The sequence below is a fragment of the Leiobunum rupestre genome, chromosome 3 (assembly GCF_980474605.1).
Source record: "Leiobunum rupestre chromosome 3, qqLeiRupe1.1.hap1, whole genome shotgun sequence".
In the NCBI taxonomy this organism is placed as follows: Eukaryota; Metazoa; Arthropoda; class Arachnida; order Opiliones; family Sclerosomatidae; genus Leiobunum; species Leiobunum rupestre.
Genome location: NC_143386.1, coordinates 33,955,737 through 33,964,335, shown reverse-complemented (window position 1 = coordinate 33,964,335; position 8,599 = coordinate 33,955,737).

The following is an 8,599-nucleotide window of genomic DNA, read 5'->3' as shown; positions in this document are numbered from 1 at the left end:
GTATCTTTACGCTCTATAACGTCAAATATTTTATAATTATTTTCGAGTTGGGCGTCTTGCTTTATTGTCTCAAAACAACACCCCCCGAATCTACCTTTTCTTAAAAAAAAGACATGATAACGCAGAAAATATAAATGATACGTCATGTTTGATTTCGTATTCGGTTTTACCGCATTGTTTTACATAAACTACGTCAATTTCGTTGAGATTGTATTTAAAAATAGGATTTTACACTGAATTATATAAAAGGGTACGGATTTGAGTTTTAAAAGAGATGGTTTTTCAGGGGTGGCGGCCATTTTGATATAAATCAAAAACCGCTTATTATTTTAGAAAAATATTTGGAAAACTTTCATCTTTTAGCAACAGAAATATGTGTTCCAAATTTGATGAAAATCCGTTGATTCATGGTGGTCACATTACCTGATTCTAAATGAAATGACCCGGCACATATATTAAAGTGGCCGTTTCAAAACTAAAACTTTTAGTTCCTCTATCACAAAATGGTCACCGTATAAAAATATGAAAATAGAGGCCGAATATTGCAGGTAATAACTTTCAATTTCTTTACCAATATGTTTAAATATAAAAATAACAAATATATTACTTCTAAGCCACTTAACTATTGAGGCTGATAATCTTTGACCATAAAATTTTTACACATTTAAAAATTATTTTAACACTCATACGAGTTTTTCTTAAAACAAAACGTTCTATTAAGTCACTATAATTACTGCATTAGTTAATTAAATATTCATTAAATTTCACTATTTGTACTGCAGTGTTAATAACAGAGGCCACACACTAGGAAATCAAATGCTCAGTTCCTGTAGTACAAAATTGTCACACAAAATAGTAGATAACTAAAAACCTTTGAGGACGAGTCTTGGGCACTAAAATTTTCAATTACGGTACCACAAAAACTTTCAAGTTCAGAACTTAAATTATCACAAAAAGTTATATTTTCATAGCTCATACTTCTGAGATTTCTTTAAAAAAAATCTTAATAACAATAAGCTAGACTAGATTGTACAACGATCCATACACTACAAAATTTTTTAAATGCGGTATAAAAGTCTGTACGCTTTCAGCAACTTCATTCCACTTCCAAATCGTTCTCATTCACTTTGGCGTTAGATTTTTGAGTTTTTAAATTTCTTTTAAGTCGCCCACCTTGTCGGTCTCTAGCGTGCTTGAACCACATCTTATAGCACTTTCTACATGTATATCTTTCACCACTTTCAGGTTCGTAGAAAACACCATCTAAATATAAATAACTTTAATCAATGGGTTCAACGTATAAATATTTACTAAATCAATTATACCATAAGTCTATAATAAATGTTCCACATAAGTTAAACACTTCGAATATCCCGCGTGTAAAAATCAATTTACCTAAGGTACAGCTGGTGCTGACATCTGGTGTCAAAAAAATAAACTTATTTTTTTATTTTCCTCCCACCTCCTACCCGCGTGACTCAAGGAGTCAAGGTTCACTCTTCCGGTTGTTTCTTCGCCATTATCTTCTGCAACAGGTGGTAATGGTTACTGGATGCCATGGTTTGCTGCCCAGGCCCCAAGGCTTAAACATAAAATATTTTGAAATTAAATTCTATAAAAATATAATAGATTAATAGTTTCAAATTAAAAAATAGAAACAAACTACAGTAGTTGAGGTTATTTTCCGAGCAGTTTTTGCAATAAACATAAATTACTATATTATGGTAAGAAACTTTTTTTACACATCAGAAAAAGATTAGTATTTGAAAGTTGGTTATCTTTAGAAAAGAAATGCCCAAACACAGTGCAATTTTTTCTTGCAAGAAGCTCAACATTTAAAAACAAAGCCTGCAAGGGCGAAATATCGTCTAAAAGAGGCATCTACTCAGTGTTTTTTACCACAAGAACCAATAACAGCGTTTTCATCACTAGAATGTTGTCACGAACTTCAAAAACTAATGAAAGCCTTTAAATCCGTAGCTACTCAATGCTATATACCTCCCAAACAAAACCTATTGTTGGCAATGAAGCCAATGCCGCTTGCAGTCCGTGACCAACAAATTCAGACAAGCTTTGACAATGACATCGAAGTAACGTTACCAACAGTTTTAAAATCAAGATTGGGATTTCTACGGTTAGCAGAAAAACATTTGCTTGATGTTCATGAAGAATTAAATCTGAGTTATGAGGTAATTTATATTATATTTCAATTTTGGTTTTTAGAAAAAAACTGAAAACTTTTTTATTTTTTTAGGTCAAACAAGACTATAGTGGTAATCAAATTCTTCTCATAACTAGGCTCCTACTAACTGGTATGCTTGGAGGAGGATTAGAACCAATTTGCTTGATAATTGATGAAACTGGCCAAACACACCTTCACATTTTGTTCAAAAGTGCGGAACATTTTTGTTTAATATCAGAGAACAATAGTTTAAATGAGGATCTATTACTCGCTGTGTTAAAAAGAATATCTTGTAAAAGCGATTGTGTTTTTTGCCCCGGTATAACTTCAACTAAGATTTCTAATGATTATGTATCTCAATTAGTTCGTGTAGATAGCCGCTTTTTACGATACCAATCTAAAAAATGTGAGATTTATTATATTCCAGAAAAGACAATTCCAAACCGATTTCTTAAACAGTGCAAACAATGCAGTTACGTAACAAATCTGATCGCGAAAGCTAGAAAAAGGAAGTTGCTTGAAACTCCGACAAGAAAATATAAACGGCAAAGAATTACAAGTAATTTTGGAATTAAAAATCTTTCTCCATCAAGCAAAAATATCAGACTTTCAAGGTTGAGGCAAGCTATAAAGTATTCTTCGTGAAAAAGTGAAAAAATTAGAAAATAAATTGAAATCCAAAGAAATTTATCTAGAAGACACTCAAGCTTCTGAAATGAAAGAATTAATGACGGTGATAAATGAAAGCTGTGATACTGAGCTCAACTCTGTGTTAAATGATCAGAAACTTTCTCGAAAAAAGAAAGAACTTTTAAAGAGAGCGTGGGAAAGAGATTCACAAGCTAGGCAAGCTAAAGACAAGGAAGCATTTTTATTCAATCAAGCAAAGTGTGAAACAGGGAGAAAATCTAACCGATGGAGCGCAATAACATTGAGGATAGCTCTAGCTGTCTACAGTCGCAGCTCTGCTGCATACAATGCCTTGAAGAATTTCCACATTTTAGACCTACCCTGTGAAAAGACTTTAAAAAGAAAATCCCAAAAATTAAACAAACCTCCAGGAATTAACCAAGACTACTTAATGATTGAAAAGAAAAAATATCATTCATTTCAAGAAGAGAAGGAACGAAAAGGGGAAAGGAAACCACTCGGACAGGGCGCCCTTATCTTTGACGAAGTCAAGGTGATAGATAAAATAATCTGGAATTCCAAATCAAATGAATTCAAAGGCTTTGCTATGGCAAAAGAAGATTACAATGATTTGAACGACATTTTTGAAAAAGAACATAATACACCAGCTGCTACACAGTACATTCTCCAGTTTATCTGGAGAGACTTAACTTCAGACTACCATCTAATAGGGCCCTATTTTACATCAGCATCCTCATTTCTTCAAAACTTTGTCGCTGATTCACTTTTTAAAACATTGGAAGCTTTGAATAATTATTCTTTTGGAACTATATGCCTAGTTTGCGATGGAGCGAGCGAGAATTTGTCACTAATAAAACAAACATTGGGACATCAAGGACCCTTTCAGACAGATGAGGAAAATATTTTTTTTAAATCTTGTTTTGAAAATCCATTTGTTTCTGACCAAAATATTCACTGGGTTGTGTGTCCAACACATGAACTGAAAAGTATGGTGCAAGCACTATTTTCCTCTAAATTGAAAGGACCGAAGCAGTTTTCAAGGGAAGGTGTGGACTTTAGATGGGTCAATATTCAGGCATTGAAGCGCAGAGAAGAAGCTATATCAAAACGTAATGAAACTCGGTTTGTTCCAGGTCTTTTAACGAGTTATATCATTAGAGACTCCTGGAGTCGTCTCAATGTTACACCAAGCAAAATAATGCAACAAGAGCCCGTTTTATCTGAATTATACGATTTTGCTCTTGGGCGAAGAGGAAGTGAGGAAGCGCGAGCCAGTGCAAAACTGACATATGACTATTTGCGGGCATGTAACCAGATTTTTAAACAAGGACTTTTGTCTCATAAATTTATTAGTTTAAATGACACTTCATGCATAGATTCAATCAAAAGCGGATTTAATTTTTTTATCAATGGGTTAAGGAAGAACTAAAAGATAAGGATTTAGTTCTTACATCTCCAAAACAAAATAAGTTCTTAAGTTGGCAAACTTGGGACCTTCTGAGAATATGTGTTTTCGGGATTATTGGTTTGTCTGAAGATTTTTTATTTCTATTCCCGGATTACTTTTTAGCCCCTCTTCGTGTTAACGGAAGTTCAGTCGAGAGTTTTTTCTCTCAAATGAAGTATACTACAGGTGGTAAATTATCTAGTCTAAATTATCAATCTGGTTTGACCTCGGTTCTATGCATAGGAAATATACATGGTCATAATGCAAGTAACAAGGACATAAGAGACACTCACCTTTACTTACGTGAAAGTGATATTTTTTAATTTAATTTGTAAAATAAGTAAAATTTTATAATAAATTGAGAAAAAATGTATTTGTAATAAATATTTTTTACATTTTGAAAAGTATCATATTTTCCGCTTTTACATTTCTAATTTAATGTTTTATAAAAATTTTAATATTTCAAATGGATTATTAACTTTATAGAAATTTGAAGCATTAAATATTAGACATTTAAAAAGTTTATGCATTAATATTGAATAACCTTTTCGGCACTATTCTTTCGCTTCTTCTTAAAGTAGATTTTTTGGACTTGCCAACATTTTGACCAGATTTTGAGGTGGAAATTGTAGAATTAACATCACTTTGACTAGCATTTGAGATCTTTTTCCTCTTCTGTTTCTTAACTGCACCGCTCACCTGACCTGAAATTTGAGAACCCGCACTTTTTCTCTTTCTCTGGACTGTTTTCTCAAAACTGCCCTTTTTCCTGTTACTTTTCTTGGACGTCACTTTCTCATCACCTTTAAGTCTCTTATTTTCAGAAACAGCCGCGTACAGCTTGTCACGCAAAGTCTGTCCTCCTTTTCCAATCTTCAGAGCTTCCTTTGAGACACTTTCCAAATAACTACTTATGAATTCTTGAATGCAGGAATTTACTAACTTGCGTAAAAAAATATAAAAGAAATATTTTATTCCATTGTCGCAAGGTGAGCAGCCTTCGGGTAAGCCTTTACAGAACAGAATCCAAATTTTAGTTAAATTGTTTTCTATTTGAGTTTTACATACTTTGATCATATTCTCTTTGTTCAATTTAAAACCCTCAATTGAAGCATGCTTCATGACTATATTAATGACTAGACGAATGAAAGGGATAAATTCAGGTTTTGGAACCATTAGACCTCCTTTTTTCCCATAATCCCTTACTTTTAAACAAATTGGTAGGTTCTTCAATTTTTCCTTTTAGATTGGCACACTATTTTAACAACATTGTAAATGTGCCTTTGTTTAATTTTTTGGGCAGTGGTGTAATTACAATTTTCTTTTAACCGCTTACTAACATTTTTTATTTGACCGATACAGCCTCCCGCAAGTCTGTAGATGACGTAAATAGGCTCGTCACTCATCATTATTCCAGTATTGTTCCAGTCGAACTAACTCGTTATCAATATACTGCGGTCCTTGTGTGTATTTTTCAAGCGCGTCAATTTCAAGTTTGTTCAGTAAATTTTCATCAAATTGCAACTCCTCTAGTTCGCTTACGTTTCCATCGTCTTTTTGGTTAAACTGTCCAAATTCTAATTTATCGTGGTCCTTCCTTAACTCTTTGATGCAAAATTTATAGACAATCCGGCTTATAACGTTAAAAATCTTTTCTGCATCCTCCCAAATTACTTCTTTGCAAACCCTTTTAAAGTCTCCATAAAAACTGACCTTAATAGAGCTTGCTTTTTTCAAAAATTCCAATTTTAGGGAGATTAACACGCCAAATGCAATTAATGGTTTTGGTTTTCGAGTTTTCTTTGAATTACTTTCCCCATTGGTAGATGTTGATGGAAAATTTACATCTGATTTAAATTTTGTGGTTTTTTGTACATAAGTACTTGGTTTTGGTGGCTTGAATCCACGTTTCAGGTTTATGACTTGCTCCACAAAAAACTGAATTAATTCTTGAACAAATATTTCGTAAACCTTTGCATCCAACATTTGTTTAAACACAAGAGTTCTTGTCGAATGCAAATCTCCAGTACCAGCATTTAGGTGATTTTCACATTTAGATTTCGATATTAAATACGCCGTAAATGATTCCATATTAATTTGAGTATATTTTAAAGTATTTTTATACTAAGTATAACTTAAATCATTACAGAAACACGCCAAGACTTGTGAAACGCTTAAAAATTGTGATAGCCGGTTCGAATTCGTATCCCGAGTCTTTAAACTTTGGCGCGAGTCCCCAAAATTTAAAAGTACTACGTAATTTCCGGAGATGATGCATTTCGGCATATTCACGCTAGTTCACCAAGCGGCCGCTAGGTGCCTCGTTTAACGATGGTCAATTATTCGTAAGCAAAATGGTGTCTTATTGATATGTATTAAGTGTTTAACTTATGTGGAACATTTATTATAGACTTATGATTATACCTATTATGACATGCTTTAAGTGCATATCTTTGAATGTAATTTTCCCATTTCCGCCAGTCCAATTACAAAGTAGAGAAACTTCATGGGACCTACTATGTCACTAGCTTCTGAATCTACCCCTCCACCTTCTGTTGCCGCTACAATTCTAACACCCTCCAAAGCTGTTCTATCTATTTCTACTTGTTCTTCTATTCCAATAACTTTATATAATCTCCTCTAGAATTCAAGTCATTGTTGTCTAGGGTAATACGTTGAAATTTTTTTGTGCCTTTGCCTCTTAGAAAGCTCGTTCCTGTCTTTATAAGGCGGTATCATTGAATTGGGAATAATACTGCTAGAATTACAATTACCATTTTGGTTGCCATGGTTACGCGGGACCTGTTCTGAGAAGACTGTACGATATTCATCTTTATAATTGGGCGGTAGCGCCATCTATATTTTGTAAAGTTATATGATTCGCGCAAAAATTCAATTGCAATATAGTTGCCACCACTAGAGACAGATGCCGCCACGGTTGAACGATATAGTTTTAAAAGTCTCCATATTGAACGAAATTGGTCCCGCGCTAGCCAGATTTATTTGTACCTCTATTTATTCCCAACTCAATGGGCGGTATTTTTCGTTTTTCGTCCATGCTTTGCGCCTCGGAAAATTTTAAGCCTAGGCCTAACGTGGGTATATCATTTGTATTATAAATACTTTTCAATACAATTATTATTGATGAATTTACATACCTTAAGAAATATAAAAATCCTTTCAAAAATAAGATATTTTCCTTTAAAAACATGAAACTAACATGCACTCTCGACGTGCTAGCTTAACCTCGATCGTTCTATTTGTATCTTTCGAATGAGTTGCCGTTTCTAACCAAGGCTGCAAGATATACGGCAAGCCGATTGACAGGTATGCCAGAAAACACGCGTAAGGATTAAATAACACAAAAATCTAACTTAAAACTTAATATTTAGTTAAGAACAATACAAATCAAATGTAATTCCACCCCTTAATTATTTTGGTAGATAAAAACTAAATGAGAACCAGAATACAGACGAAAAACCTAGAATACATACAGCTCTATTCTTAAATTAAATATAATTTTCCCGAATTCTACGTATATAAAGGAAGCAAAACAATCATTAGTCAGCATTGGGTCCACAAAACGTGCACAACCAGACTCTAACATAGGCCGGAATTTGTTTTTTCCTCCGCTTAAAATATCGTTGGCCCGACGTCTTCATAAAATGAAAGGTCAGCTCGACGTGCACAGCCCGACTTCACACAATTTCCAAACGTAAGCTTAAAATATCGTTGGCCTGACTAGTACATAAAAAAAAATATATAAGTCGGCAATCGGTCTGCATGACGTTCACAGATCGACTCCTTAAAAGTCCCGAATGCATGCTTAAAATATCGTTGGCCCGACGACTAAATAAAACCGAAGCAAAACAAAAAATAGTCGGCATTGGGTTTGCATCAAGTGCACAACCCGACCCTAAAAGGTTCTAGAATTTTTGTCTACATCGCTTAAAATATCGTTGGCCCGACCTCTACATAAAATGGAAGGAAAACGCACACGTCGGCAATCGGTCTGCATGACGTTCACAGACCGACTTCCAAAAGGTCGTTGCACAATAGACATGCACTATACGAACACCAAAACCAAAAAACCAATATGACAACCGAACACTGACCCAGATTCTCAAATCGGACGGACGGACCCTCAAAATGTAGGGGGTTTTCTACCTAAACCCTGATCGCTATTCCTAGCCTAAAGGAATCACTGCGAGTACTAGCCTACATTAACTTCAATGGTCCTCCCTCTTCGCGTAACTTTGTTATTTAGGGTTAGCGAGGTCATTTAGGGCGTCTAGGGGTAGATTGCTTGGGTTACGGAA